This window comes from Gracilinanus agilis, chromosome 5 (genome assembly GCF_016433145.1).
Source record: "Gracilinanus agilis isolate LMUSP501 chromosome 5, AgileGrace, whole genome shotgun sequence".
Taxonomy (NCBI): Eukaryota; Metazoa; Chordata; class Mammalia; order Didelphimorphia; family Didelphidae; genus Gracilinanus; species Gracilinanus agilis.
The window spans coordinates 163,359,328-163,375,230 of record NC_058134.1 but is presented as its reverse complement, the minus strand read 5'-3'; positions in this window follow the sequence as shown (position 1 = coordinate 163,375,230).

Sequence of the window (15,903 nt, the reverse complement as noted above, 5' to 3'; positions counted from 1 at the left end):
AAACAAAAATTTAATCTATCAAATAATTAGTGACTAGGTTGGGTATTAATCATCCACCATTCTCCATGAGGCTGTAACCAGTGTCAACTCACAAAGATAATATCACAATAACTCCTTGACCATGGTATTAGGTTATCCTTATTTGAAGATTAGTATTCTGCCTTTGTAGAGGAACATAATTTATCATTAACTTGACTCATGCCCTAAGCAATCACCCAGTTACAGTGTGATATTTTCTCCATAGCATTCATTTGCATGGGCTTCTGACATAGACTCTCTTGAAGAAGTTTCAGAGTTTTCTGCCAAGTTTGGAGAAGACTTTAGAACTTCCTTTCCAGATATGACAACCCAAAGGCCAATGTATGTATATAGTGTTAAAAATTTTCTACACTGGTATACCCCATGTTACAATTGGATTAAAACTGATTTCTGAAAATGGAAGAATTTGAAAAGAATAATAGTGTACATTATATTCCCCAAAACTCAGTTTGGCAAGTTTCCTATTGATTCTCCGTATGCTCAGGGGGCATATGTTACTTAGAATGAAATCAGGCCAACACGTGAAGAAAAGTTGGTCCTAAAGAGGACAAGTAGACATTGAAATAGATGTCAGGGAAGGCAAGTCAAAGTCTCCATTGTGGAAATCTTAATTTCTCACTGGTTGACCCCCTTGATGTCATGATCTTAAAAACTCATCATTCTATGAGATGAAATCCACTGTGAAAATACCTTGTCAGTACCTCCTGTCCTTGGATGTTCCTTCCTCTCTAACTGGGGCTGGAATCTGACAGTTCCTTTCAGATCTTCTATTTGAAGAAGACGACTAGGGACAATAATTCATCATACCCCCCACTCTGCTAACTATCTTGAATTCATAATCTCCCCAAATTTATACTTTTTCAAGATGAAAGCATTTCTGAAATTTAGATTTACTCAAATGGTGGCTACAAAACTTCTTCCTTTCCATTAAAAGTAATGTTTTCATCTTCTTTTCATCTGATTTCTTCCCTAATTACATTGTGAACTCTTTGAGGTCTGGGACTATACTTAGCATACTAGTTGGCACATAGTAACTATCTAATAAATAGTTGATTTTTAAAAATTATTATTGACTATTGGATGCTAAATTTGATTAGATCATGTATGTCCTGGTAAGCAAAAATTACTGGTTCTTAGGTAACATATATCCAAGTTAAAATTCCAGGAATTATCGACTGAATTTGATACATAAGCTTGCTTTACCATGAATTTGAAAGATTTATCTAGTCTTTCATTTTTCATACCTCATACTTATGTTTTCCTCCTGGCAACAGAAAGAGCAACCTGTCCATTTCTGTTTAGGATTAAGAAACAAGCAAGAGATTGGGAGCACCTCTAGGGAAGGAATTGTCTTTTTTATCTTTCTTTGTATCCCCAATGCTTAGTACAGTTTCTGGCACAATGTAGGTATTTAATATATACTTATTGACTAGATACAGGAAATTTGACATTGCTGACCTGATTAGGAAGTTTCATTAGAAGTATCAAAAGTCCACCTTTCCTGAAGAAGGGAAAGAAAGCCGCAAAAATGTGTATTGTCATCATTAGGACTAAGAGAAGAAGTCAAGGTAGTCAAAACTGAATCTCTGAAAGGAAGCAGAAATAGGGGTAAGTAGACTGCAATTTATCATAACATACCTGTTTCAAGGGCCTACAAACTTGTGTAAGTATTCCTGTGACAAATCTATATGGAGAGAAGAATCAAGGAGGGAAATAAGGAGAGTTAAGGCACTTTATTTCCTGTTAGCTCTTTTCTGGGCTTCAAGGGGAGAACACAGATGAATAATTTAATAGGTTTGGAAGAAAGAGCCAAATGATTTTTTTAAGATGATCACATTTACTTCATTTTATGTCATTGATTCCTCTTGATTTTTATATCATTCTTGTGATATGGAGTTTGGAAGAAGGAGTCACTGTTCTAGAAATTCTTTTTGTTCACCACCAACGAAATTTTGATGTTTTAAAAATATTGACAAGCCTGTATAACAAGAAATAGTAATATTAATATACTTTTTTCATCACAGTTTTATTCTTGCAAAATTTGGCTATTTCCTCTTATAATAAGTTTTTTCTTTGAGGATAGTGAATATCTCTCTTTTGTGTTTGTGTCCTATAGCACATAGAATTAATTAATTTTCTTCTCCAATGTGTCTTGTAACTAGAGTATCCCATTATTTTGCTCATAAAGTACTTAGAAAAGGCTTGTCACTAAACTGACAAAGATGAAGAAAGATGGGAATAAACAATGATGAAATGATTGTGGAAAAGTAGAGATACCAATATAATCTTAGTATACTCTTAGTAGAACTGTGAATTGTTCCAACTATTTTGGTAAGCGATTTTGGAATTATGTTATAAAAGTGACTAAATACCCTTGACCCAAAGGATAACTATGAAAGAAAATGCCCCAAGGAGGTCAAAGTTAAAAAAAAGTCAGATATACTCTAAAATATTTGTATTCTTTCTTTCTGGTAGTATAGAATCATAAAACAATAGATGCCCACTGAATAGGATATGAACCAACAAATTATGGTGCACTAATAATAGAATGGTAATACATTATAATAAATGATAAATATAAGAATATCAATAACAACAATCCCAGAATATTAATGGTGAAACATTAATTCTTATAAAGAAATGATCAAAGATAAAATTCAGATAAGGTATATTTGTCTGGTCAAAATAAATTTTTGGTTTGCTTGTGTATGCAAACAGATTTTGTTTTGCTTGCATTCTCAGGGTGGGAGGGAAAGTGGAAAAGAAGAAAGTCAGGTCTTTAAAAATTAGAAATAAATGATGAAGGTAGAGAATACAGACAAGTATCAGAAAATACTAAATAATGGAAAATAGACATTGTTGAACTATGGATATGGACCACTTTGTGTGTTATCAAACTTGGTTAAGTTAACATGCTGTTCAGTTTTCCTAAATTAAGTTTTTTTCTTTAAAAATATTGTATAGCATAATTCTCTGAAAAGGGAAAAGAGAGAGAAATACTGGTAAATTATGGTTATAAGAAAAGAGCTGGGATCTCTGGTTTCTTTCCTTTCAGAAATGTTTGAAATTTCCATTCATTTCCAGAATAGAGAATTTTTAATTAACAAAACTTCATATATTAATACAATGCTTTCCTCTGAAACTCATTTAAAGGAATTTCTACAGGTCACTAAGAGGCAAAGTACCTTGCTCAGGGACAAATAGCCAATGTTTATGAGAGGTAGGATTTGAAATCAGACCTTCCTGACTTTGAGGCCAGCTGTGTATCAAGGCTATCAACCTGCTTCTCTTTTGTTTGTAAATGTAAAATATTAGATTAACTCTATTAATGCATTTATAAACAGTTTAATTATATATCAATTATATAAGCCTTCCTGGACAATAGGAAAATATATATAATTATTAATTTATTAATTAGTTATATATACATATATATTAGTGTAAAGGGTTTAAGATATGAAAAGAAACTAGTAAGGAATTTTTTTAAAGAAAGCATTTTTCTTAAATGTCAGGATGCCAAGGCATCCTTAGAGCCTTTGATAAAGTTCTAAGGTCACAGTGACTCTATTCCCTTCATTTAGAATGGAAATACAAGAATTCAGAGGCCAATGACCAAGGTTGACTTTAATAAAATCAAGGTGTCATAGAGGGGAGAAGATACTGGTGCCTCTCCCTTTTACAACATGGTCTTTCAGTGCATACCATCCAAAAATGAAAAGAGTACCAAAAAAAAAAGGCCAAGATGAAAGAAAGCTTGTGGAAGCTGGCCAAGGCCTTTTGAATATCCCAGAAGCCAAGGAGCCATTAACCATGTCATTAGTATAATGGAACCAGTAATATGTTCCCCAATATTTGTCATAATAGCTCTCCCAGAAGAAGCTGTTTAATCTTTCTTCAAGGAAAGATGCTACCTAAAGCATTTAGCATATGCACTAGCACCATATTACAAACAGAAATGGAACTAAAGAAACAATCATTTGCCATTATTCTCCACTTTTAAGAACTACTGAATTGGGTCTGCAGCTAAATCCTCCTATATGAGTTGTTTCTCCTATTAGAATGTGAAATCCTTTATAGTAAAGACTGTCTTCTTTTCTGTGTCCCTAAGGCTTCATATGAAGATTAGACCCAGAGTAAGAGCTCACCATTCTTTTTATTCACCTATTTACTCATTCACTGTAGGAACTTAAAGTTCATTGGAAGAATTAGATGTGAAAATTGGGAAAAAATTAAATATGTAATATGTTAAAATCACAATAGAGAGGTGCAACACAAAATACTATATACAGTATGCAAAGAAATTCAATCACTAGCAGAAAGAATCAGGAAATGCAGTCCAGAGAAGATACTATATGAAATAGTTATTGAAGTCTAGATAAAAATTCAAATGAGAAAGTGTGGGATACATTCCCAAGTTAAGGAACAAGGGCATAATCAAAAATTAGGCTAAGGACAGTATAGGGAACATTTAGTCAAATAGTTTATTTAGAATAGAGAATATATAGAACAGAGAAATAAGGCTGGAAATGTTGTGTCACACTGCAATATAGAGAGTCTTTAGGGCCAGAGAAAAGTGTCTAAACCTTTTTCAACAAGAAATGGGGAAATATTACAATTTTTGGTTAGAGGAGTAAAATAATCTGCCAGCAGTATGAAAACATGGATTAGAGAAGAAAGTGTGGGGGAATGAAGACCTTTTAGGAACCTAACATAAGCAGGTGGTAATGAGAAACATATAAAGGTGATAACAGTGAAGACAGCAAATTGAGTGACAATACAGAAGCAGAAATGATAATACTTGGCAACTAATTAATTGGAAAACTCAAAGGAGAGAAAAATCAAAGATTATATTAAAAAATCAAACATAGGAAACTGGTGGAACAATGGTGCCATAGGTAAAAAGACAATAATGAAATAATAAGTGAAGCAGATTTAGGTAGAAAATATAAAATGCTTGATTTGGGACATATTAAGTTTGATGTATTGTTAGGTATCCTTTTAAAAATAGCTTATATGCCATTAAAATGTTAATCCAAAACTCAGATTTGAATATCATCTATAATTTATTCTAGTTAATTATGAAAAGGTTAGAAAACAAAAGTCCTTATATAAATGTGCTTTGTTTTTAAAAAAATCTCTTGAAAAACTAATATTGAACCATTAATTATAATGATGAATAAATTAATCTAATCAGTTCTTAGTTCATTTAATCCATCCAATCCCAACTTCTATCAGTATCTATTATTTCTATAAAAATAATATTATCAAGTGCATTGCTAAAATCTGGGACAATTTTTAGGTCTTCCCCTGATCTACTTGTTTCTTATTCCTGGCAAAAAGGACGTAAAGTTAGTCAGGTATGATTTTGCCTTGATGAGGACCTATGGCACTCAGCAATCTACTTTGTTTCCCAAAGGCTCATTAATCATCTCTACAAGAATTTGTTCAATTATTTCTCCAAAAACCAAAGTCAAACCGGGAACAAGGAGAAGTGTACTAGTAAATGTTTAACAATTAGTTCTTTTAATTGGTATATACTTTTAATTGATATGAATCATTAACTTTTTTCCTCTAACATTCTTTCTAAAGTATAAACAATAAACAAAATTATAAATAGAGCCCTGCTTCATAATGTGTTTGGATTTTTTATGAAAAAACTTTTCCTTCCATCTTAGAATTAAAACTATGTATTGATTCCAAGGCACAAGAATGGTAAAGGGTAGGCAGTGGGGGTTAAGTGTCTTGACCAGGTTCACACAGCTAGGATGTATCTGAGGCTATAATTAATTATAATTATATATATATAATTATAATTATAATTAAACCCAATACCTCTTGTCCCCTGGTCTAGCTCTCTATCCATGAATGATCTAGCTGCCCTTGTATGGATTTATGTCTGAGTTGTAAATGCTTATACTGAAAATTTAGCCATCAGCTCTCTTGTGTCAGTTTCAGTTGACTCCAACACACCACAGACTGGCACAAAAAGACTGCTCGAGTAATTGGAGATATGAAAAAACTTGAATATGTGGTTGGCAAGAATAAAGGCTGTGTTTAAAGTTTTGGAAAGCTCTTAAAATGAAGTTAGAAATGTTCTACCGGACACTAGAGGGCAGTCCCAGAAGCAGTGGTTCAAATATATAGTCAAATTTAGGTTCTATAAGGAAAAAAAAATCTCGAAGTATTTAGAATTGTCCCTAATGTACTGTGTCTGAAGGGTGTGCAGATGTCCAGCAGAGAGGATTCTATCTTGGCAGGGAATTTGTAGAGAGGATTCAATGGATCAACAAGTCTAAAAGTTTTTGTTTTCAGTATGCATTTATACCTTTAAAATCCTTAAAGACATATTTTATGAGTTATATCTGTTGATATTTAATATAGTAAAATTAAAACTGATAAAATTAAAAACTAATTCACTTAAATAAAAACTAACCCATTCCATGTTAAAACAAGCAGCATTTATTTATGATAACTGTATATTCAAGAGGAAAGACACTCAATGAGAATGACATTGTTTTACTTTTATTTTTTCAGATCTCTTTGTCTGGATTAATAGAAGATGGCTAGATATCTACTTCTAAATTCGATTTCTTGTGATATATTATTTTGGTTGATTTATATAATGAAAATACAGCTTCATTGATATGCTGTTGGAAGAAGGATGCGTGCAAAGAGCAAGTGATATTTTAGTATTGTTATGAAAATAGTTTTATCCTTGTTGACATTCTGAAAAAGTCTTGGCAAAAGTCTATGGACCAAACTTTCAGGGTCACTATATACATTAGATTATTTCCTATTAAACACAGTTATGCTTGCATACTCACACATATATGTTATATATAGTTTATAGATATGTATACAGATATCCATATAAATATACATATGTGCATATATTTAACACACATATGCTATTTCTATAGATATGCACATAAATACACATTACATGTGATTGTGTATAGGTATATAGTGTTCATCCTTCTCAACAAAACAGTTTTAGTTACACTATAATAACTAAAACTTGAACTTGAGTTTGGGGAAAAAAATTCTCAAAAATATTTTTAGATAAAAGAAGCTGCAAGGTGTATGCAAAATGGAATTGATTATGACTTATTTAATATTTTTATTTTATTTAGTCAGTTTAGATGTGGAAACAGTGTATTTTTTTCTAAAGAATTCTATCTGGTGGAAGCTAGCTGTCATTGTAAATTAATGTTGTTTGTTACCCGTTAGTAAGGAAAGGAGCAATTTTATGGCTGGTTTAGCCGAAAAAGGATTCAATAGTAAATTCCTGAAGACTGTGATTGTTCTCTTATTAAGAAATAAATCTACCTGATGCACAAGTTCAGAGGTCCCATAATGCCAGGAGTTAAGTTTCAAATGATTATGGAATCAAAGATTTAGAGCTGGAAGAAAATGATGAGGTTATTTAGTGTGATCTTTTCATTTTATAGGTGAGGAAACTGAGGCCTAGAGGGTGAAGTGGTAATTTACACCAATTAATCTGAGTAAGTCAAGGTGCCAGGATTTGAAGCTAGTTGCAGTGTTAGATTATCTGATACCAAATCTAGCTTCTCAAGTTATTTGAGATTTATATTAATTCTTTCTACATTACAAGTGAAGCTAATTATTTTATTTGGGAATCTTATGTTCATAAATCAGAAATTTGTCCTGTTTATCCAATAGGTGATTCAGTATACTACATACGATTGCATTGTCTTAAATATAACTAACAGCTCAGTCCTCCATTCTAAAGAACAAAAATAGAAAGGGCCTTGAAAATTGCTCATTTTATTTGCTCAGCATGAATTTGCAGTCTAAAATGAAAGGATTTCTAGCAGGTGATCAATATCCTAAATAAGGGGAAGATTATATAACCTTAATTCACTGTATAGAAACCAAAATTGTTGGGAACTCCATTTGTCTAGTGATATATATATATATATGTATATATATATGTATAAATACGTATATATATATAGACATAGACATATATGTGTATGCATATATTTTAATAGAGATAATAAATTATAATAATTTAATAAGATAATAAATTGATAACATGAGACTGATCACATGACATGTTGTCTCTCATATCTGAAAACTTTCCTCCATCACCTTCTGTCTCTTTGAATTTATCTACAGGAATCATTTTTTGATCTGCTTGCTCCAGTATTAATGCTCTCCTCTTAGTTCTCCCCCAAATTACTTAGCATATATTTTATATTAATTATCTATGTATATGGTGCCCCTTTCACCAAATAAGACAATATGTTTGTCTTTTATGACTAGTGTCTTACACAGTGTCTAATATATAATTAGACACGTAATTCTGCCTTGTAGAATTTAGCATTTTATTTTTGAATTAGATTGAATTAAATGTGAAATAACTTAAATTACTTATTAATTGGGAAAATTTTAAAACTATGTGAAAAATACCTTAATGTTAGTAATTTAAAAATGAGTCTGATATAATATGTCATAATCAATACAAAATCAGTCAAGTTGACTTTGGAATCAGGAGAACTTGGGGTGAACTCCTTTCAGTGACCCATACTGAGAGTTTTTAACCAAAGTTAAGAGATTTAACCTCATGTTGCTTTAAGTTTCCCTTCAAAGTTCAGAAAAGTTACTCATCTGAAATCCCACATCCAGAACAAAAACATCACATTCATTTAAATTATAGATGGATTGGGATAGATTTATAATTGGTATTGTTTTCCTAGTCTGTTAAGTGTTTCCTCAAGTAGTTTCTGAAAAGAAGGCATAATAAGGATATTTCTAAAGTACCCTGTTTTCTCTGGCTAAGACAGCGAGCATATTTTTATTGAAGCTCAGAAGCTTAAAAATAGTACACTTTCCCTGAAGTGAGGATGCAACAGCATATCTGTGGATGTTCATTAGAGAAAGATCAGGTTACATTGTACAACTAAGCTCAGATTGGATGCAATAAGGTTCTCAGGGGATTTAACTGTGACACCTCCAAAGATGACTTGGAATGAGTTAGAGCAAACTAACACATCAAAAAGAAAAATCTATATGAGAATGAACACTGAACTAAACATGGTCAAATACAATGAATGATTTCATAAGCCAAACCACATTTGAACACTGATGTTCAAGAAATATTAGAATTGTAGTATTTTAGTGCACAAAGAGATTGCAGCTATCATTAATTCAAATTCACTCATTTTGCAGGAAAGGCAATTCATTTCTTCAGCATATTCCCTTTAGCCAGGTACCTTTCTCACCTTCTCCCCTTCAGTTTCCTATTACATATTCTCTTCTTCCATTAGAATCTACTCTCTTTGAAACAAAGATGGTCCTTCTCTTTGTGCATTTCTATTCCCTGCACTTTAGCAGACAGTGAATGGCAAATAGTTCTGTTTATTGTCTCACCTTATTATCTGGTTTGTATGGCTGCATTAACTATATTAGGAAGAATAATTTTAAAAAGCAGTCACACCATTGTTAAGTACCAAAGATCCTTTCCTGATTGTGGAAACAAAGGAGGAAAATGTTTATGGTATCATCCTTTATTTAATTTTTTTAAATCCTTCTTTCCTTCTTAGAGTTTGTGAAAGGAAATTTCTTTATCTTAACTTAATCAAGTATTTTAGAGTGCCCCCACCCTTTTAACTCAATCAATCAGGAACTTGTGAATCCTTTTGATAAGAGTTCAATCCTCAAAGCACAGGAGATGGATCCCACAGACAGTGCTAGGCAAATTGGGAAGCTGTGATTGGTTCCCATTAAGTGGGGGAGCAACAGGAAGTGGCATGGAAAACAGTTATAAAAAGTGAGATGGAAAAAAACAACAACATTCTTTCATTTCTTGTATCTTCCATGAGGAGACTCTCCTGGGTAAGGAGGATTCTGCATGATTCTGTGCTGGAGACTTTCTGGGTGGATGACTGGAATTGAAGGAAGAGGCTTACACTGGTGAGACCCATATTGAAGACATTATTGGACTTCCACGCGAAGATTGGGACCTGAGGGATTTTTTGTTGGAGTTAAGCTGAATTTCTTCAGATTGACAATTATAGGGTATTTAGCTAGGAAATATATTCTACTTCCCTCTTACATTTCTCTCTTTTTTCTGTATTTATATTATATCAAATTATTAAGAGCTACTAACAGATTTTTTTTTACTTAAGAAGTTAATTATTTTTATAAATGATGACCACAATTTCACTTTTATAACTCTCATATTGTTAAACCTAATTTAAATCTTACAAGTTAATATCGCATATTGGTTTCAAGGTAGAAGAGTAGTAAGGGATAGGCAATGGGTGTTAAGTGACTTGCCAGAGTCAAACCACTAGTCTTTCTATCAATTAGCAACTTTTAGGTTAATCAATCAAAGACTTAAGTAAAGGTACTAAGTAGATGTACTTAAAGTTTTTGATTGGTTAAGTTTAAAGTTGTGGATTGATAAACAAAGAGAGGTTGATTCACTCTTCACAAAGCCAAAATTGAATGCAGGATCTCCCTTGTCCAGGCCTGGCTCTCCATCCACTTAATCACTCAGCTTTCCCCTCACTCTTTATTTCTAAAATCATGTATTTATTTTTACTTTACAAGGTATATGGCATGAGGTATTGGTACTGACCAGATGCCAAAATTTAGCCTTTGTTAATGTCTATTGTTTTCCTGGGTTAACATGTTCTGCAGGCCCAGACCTAATAGTTCCAGACCCAAACCTAGCTGCTAAGTATATCTCACCCAACCAAGGTGTGCTTTGAGCTTCCCATAACAATAGTCCTTTGTGTGCATACATTCAGGGTAAACTCTGTTGCTATCAATCAGTTACAGTCAAAACTGCAGACCAGAACCATGGGTCAACAAAGACCAACTATGTCAGCTCTGAGTAATGGAAAACACCTATGGGAACCACATCCATGCCAACATGGCTCTGTAAAGAACAGACTTTCAATCACCAAAGGAAACTGACTGACCCGCTCTTTGATGCTGAACAAACCCTGATAATAGACTCTTCCTTGCTAGACAAACTCTAACTTGTCACTAAGCAAACCTTCTTAGTCTTGTCACAACTCTTGTTTCAAGCCTGTACCTTGACATTTTGGATTGAATTATGTAAGTCTGTCCCTGTGATGCCATAACTTGTCCTTACCTTTCAACAAAATAAAATTCTAAAATATCTGATGATTACATAAGGTTATTCTTGTGTCCCCTTGGTGTGGTTGATAGATATACCTAATTTTGCCATTTTTTTTCCAGTTTTCCCAGCAGTTTCTGTCAAAAAATGAGTTCTTCCAAAAGCTAGGATCTTACAAATAGATTACTATGCTGATTTACCATTGCCTATGGAGTGCCTAATCTATTTCATTTATTCTCCACTCTGTTCCTTAGCCAGAACCAGATTGTTTTAATGGTTGCCACTTTATAATATAGTTTGATATCTGATATAGTTGTCATCTTCCTTCATTTGTTCCCCATTAACTCCCTTTACATTTCAAGTCTTTTGTTATTCCAAATGAATTTTGTTATTATTTTTTTCAGTTCTATGGAATAATTTTGGGTAGTTCTGATTGGTATGGCATGAATAAGTAAATTAATTTAAGAAGAATTATCATTTTTATTGTATCAGCTGACTCATGAAAAATTAATATTTGCCAATTCTTTAGTTCTGATACTATTTGTGTAAAAATTAATTTTATTTGTGATTAGATTTCTCTTGGCAGGTAGGTTCCCAGGTATTTTATGTTGTTTACAATCATTTTAAGGGGGATTTCTCTTTCTATCTCTTGCATTTGGGCTTAATTGATAGTATAGAGAAATGGTCATTAGTTTTTGGGTTTACTTTATAGCCTGCAACTTTGCTGAATTTGTTAATTAGTCTTTTGGTTGATTCTGTAGGATTTTCTAGGTATACCATCAAATGATTCACAAGGAATTATATCTTAATTTCTTCCTTGCCTATTCTAATTCCTTCAATTTCTTTTTCTCTTATTTATTAAGAGCTTAGTCTGTATTAAGAATTCACTTCACCAAGCATTTAAAAATATAGTTATACTTGATCCTCAAAACATCTCTCTGAGTAGATGCTTTTATTATCCACATTTTATAATTAAGGAAACTGAGGCAATTGTGGCTAATGTGTTGGCCAAGCTCACACACCTGTATTAAGTGTGTGATTCTTTATTTAAAACCAGATTTACCCAGCTTTTGGGACAAAAATCCACTATTTGACAAAAACTGCTGGGAAAATTGGAAAAAAAATATAGGAGAGATTAGGTTTAGATCAACATCTTACACTGTACACCAAGATAAATTCAGAATGGGTGAATGAATATAAAGAAGGAAACTACAAGTAAATTAGGTGAACATAAAATAGTTTTCCTGTCAGATCTATTGGAAAGGAAAGATTTTAAGATCAAGCAAAAGTTAGAAAATATTACAAAATGTAAAATGACTAATGTAAATTACATTAAATTAAAAAGGGTTTGTACAAACAAAACCAATGCAATCAAAATTAGAAGGGAGCAACAAATTGGGAAAAAATCTTTGTAAGAAAAACCTCTGACAAAGGTTTAATTACTCAGATTTATGAGGAGCTAAATCAATTGTACAAAAAATCAAGCCATTCCCCAATTATTAAATGGGCAAGGGACATGAATAGGCAATTTTCAGATAAAGAAATCAAAACTATCAGTAAGCACATGAAAAAGTATTCTAAATCTCTTATAATTAGAGAACTGTAAATCAAAACAACTCTGAGGTACCACCTGTGAAAATGGAATTAGTTCACCCTTATTCATTCTTTTGACCATAGCCACCAGGAATATGTCACTCCACCCAATTTAGAATTAAGTGGTGAGGGGGGAGGTCTATGATCCACATGTACTAGTAAGTGACAAATCAAAAACAAATGACTGCCCCCTGGGCAGTCCAAAACAAGATTGAGGCTGCCATTTGTCCACATAGTACTGGAGGTGGATGCAGGAAGTGACAAAAAGAGCTATCTTTTAAATATGATGGTAACTTCCTGTGAAGGGGATTTTTTCCCTTTGAACTTGGCCTTGCCAGAGCTTTGGTTGAGACCTCAGACTGCTTCCCTTTGAATTGTCACATGGGTAAATTAGGCTGACTCCCTTTCTTTTCCCTTGGCATTTCTGAAGGCCCTAGCCAAAAAGAGGTCTCTCATCTCAGAGGAGGTCCCATAGCTAGAAGCCTTGTTTAATTAACTTCTGTGACCCTTTGCTGGGACCTCTGAAGCCCTGCCTGGTTCAGGCCTACAGACCAGGACAGAATAAAGCTTTCTTTCTCTCTCTCATTTTCCCTACCTTCACTCTTCCTATTTGTAAATAAACTACCATAAAAGCCATCCTGACTTGGGGCTTTCATTGGAATTGTAAAAATTGATTCCTGGTGACCAAACTTTAAATATCTAGTCCAACCATAATTTTCCCCTTTTACATACCTCACACATAGAGCTAAAATGGCAGCAAAGCAAAGTATTAAATATTGGAGGGGATGTGGCAAAATTAGAACATTAATGCATTGCTGGTGGAGTTGTGAATTGATCCAACCATTCTGGATGGTAATTTGGAACTTTGCTCAAAGAGCTTTAAAAGAATGCCTGCCCTTTGATCCAGCCATACCACTGCTGGGGTTATACCTCAAAGAGTTAAAAAGAAAAAAGACTTGTACAAAAATACCTATAGGTTTGTTCTTTGTAGTGGCAAAAAATTGGAAAATGAGGGGATGCCCTTCCATTGGAGAATGGCTGAACAAATTGCAGTATCTGTTAGTGATGGAATACTATTGCACTCAAAGGAATAACAAACTGGAGGAATTCCATGTGAACTGAAACGACCTCCAAGAATTGATGCAGAGTAAAAGGAGCAGAACCAGGAGAACATTATACACAGAGACTGATACACTGTGGTAAAATCGAATGTAATGGACTTCTCTACTAGCAGCAATGAAATAATTCAGGACAATTTTGAGGGACTTATGAGAATGAATGCTATACACATACAGAGAAAGAACTGTGGGAGTAGAAAAACAGAAGAAAAACAACTGACTGATCACATGGGTCGATGGGGATATGATTAGGAATGTAGTCTCCAAAAGATCACTCTAACGCAAATATTAATATGGAAATAGGTCTTGATCAATGACAAATGTAAAACGCAGGGGAATTACTCATTGGTTATAGGGGGTGGGGGGAGGGGGAAGACCTGGGTAAAGAATGTGAATCATGTGGCCATGGAAAAATATTCTAAATCAATTATTTAAATAAAATTTTTCAATTAAAAAATCAGATCTTACTGCAGGTCTGACACTCTATATACTCAGCGATCTTGTGGGTGTTCTGAGTGAACAAGAATGATTATTGTCTAAAGTGAATACACAAGGATTTTATTTTGTTAAATTTCTTTTTTTTTCAGCTATAGTTGTTCTGTATCTGGAGCAAAATTTCATTTTATTTTTTAAATAATTTAAAAAAGTAATAAAGACTAAAGTAATTTTGGTCCTGTTACCTTTGAAAAAGAAACCTTTGTTATAGAAAAATGTATTATAAATACATATAAATACATATACATATATATGTATATATATATATGTTGGGGTGTTTATATATATATATATAACTATCTTTATGCGATTTCTCATTTGACTTAACTTCAGTAAATATTGGAGAAAGAAATAACAAATCCCTTCAGTATTTTTGCCAAGAAGACCACAAATGGGGTCACAAATAGTCAGACATTACTGAAAAATGACTTACCAACAATAACAAATAGTAAGTACTAATGTGAAATCAACTGCTTTCTTTCAAAATAAATACCATTTTTCATCTTTCTTTTTTTTTAACATGTAAAATTTCTAATATGGAAGGAAACAATCATGAGTGAAAATCCTTGTCTCATTATTTAGGAAAATAATTAAAAGCTCAACAACCTGTGACACCATTAAGATACAAATTTAATGGATACAAATAATTGAATGAGTCAATTTCTCAAAGGGCAAAAAATACATTTTGTTTCATGCTAAATGGTTTCCCACAAAAAGTAGATACCGAGAATGTCATGTACAACATGATTACAATTTGGATCCTGAAGTGAATGAGATTACCCTTTACAACTTGTTTTGATTTAATACATAATTACTCTCTCTTTCTCTCTGTCTCTGTCTCTCTCTCTCATTTTCTCTCTTTTTCTCTGTCTCTTCCCTCCGTTACATTACATCCTTTTTTTCTTCTTTTTATTGTGGTCTGGATTATATGAAAATAATTTTACTCTCCAAAATCTGAAGCATTATTTTCTTACTTTAAATATTTTATTCCTGCAGACTTAATTTTTCTAAATGTCTATTATAAAGCCTTTATATTTTGGTGAAGGGGAGAAAGAACCATCTCCAAAATCTCATATATTGTTACACACATAAAAATTGACAAACATAAGATCACAATTTAAATTTCCAAATGTCTATTATTACATTAAATTCATCCTAATTCTAAAAGCAACAAAATTTCTCGAATATGCAAGTCATCATTTGGAGAGAGAGAGAGAGAGAGAGAGAGAGAGAGAGAGAGAGAGAGAGAGAGAGAGAGAGAGAAATAGTCATATTGACAGAATAGAGAGAAAAAGAGAAAGGGAAGATGGAAGGAAAATACTTTTATTTTCCTTTGTTATTACTACTATACAGAGAATATAATATACATTACCAAAGAATTTTTGTAATCCAAAAAAATTCTCACAGTTTTTATACACTATCTTTAAAACAACTAAAAAGTTATTTTATGGCTATAAAAAGGTTGTTTTTATTTGTTTGTTTTCCTGTGGATCAGATATTTCCAAGATGTGTCATGATTTTGGCATGGGACTTTAAGATATT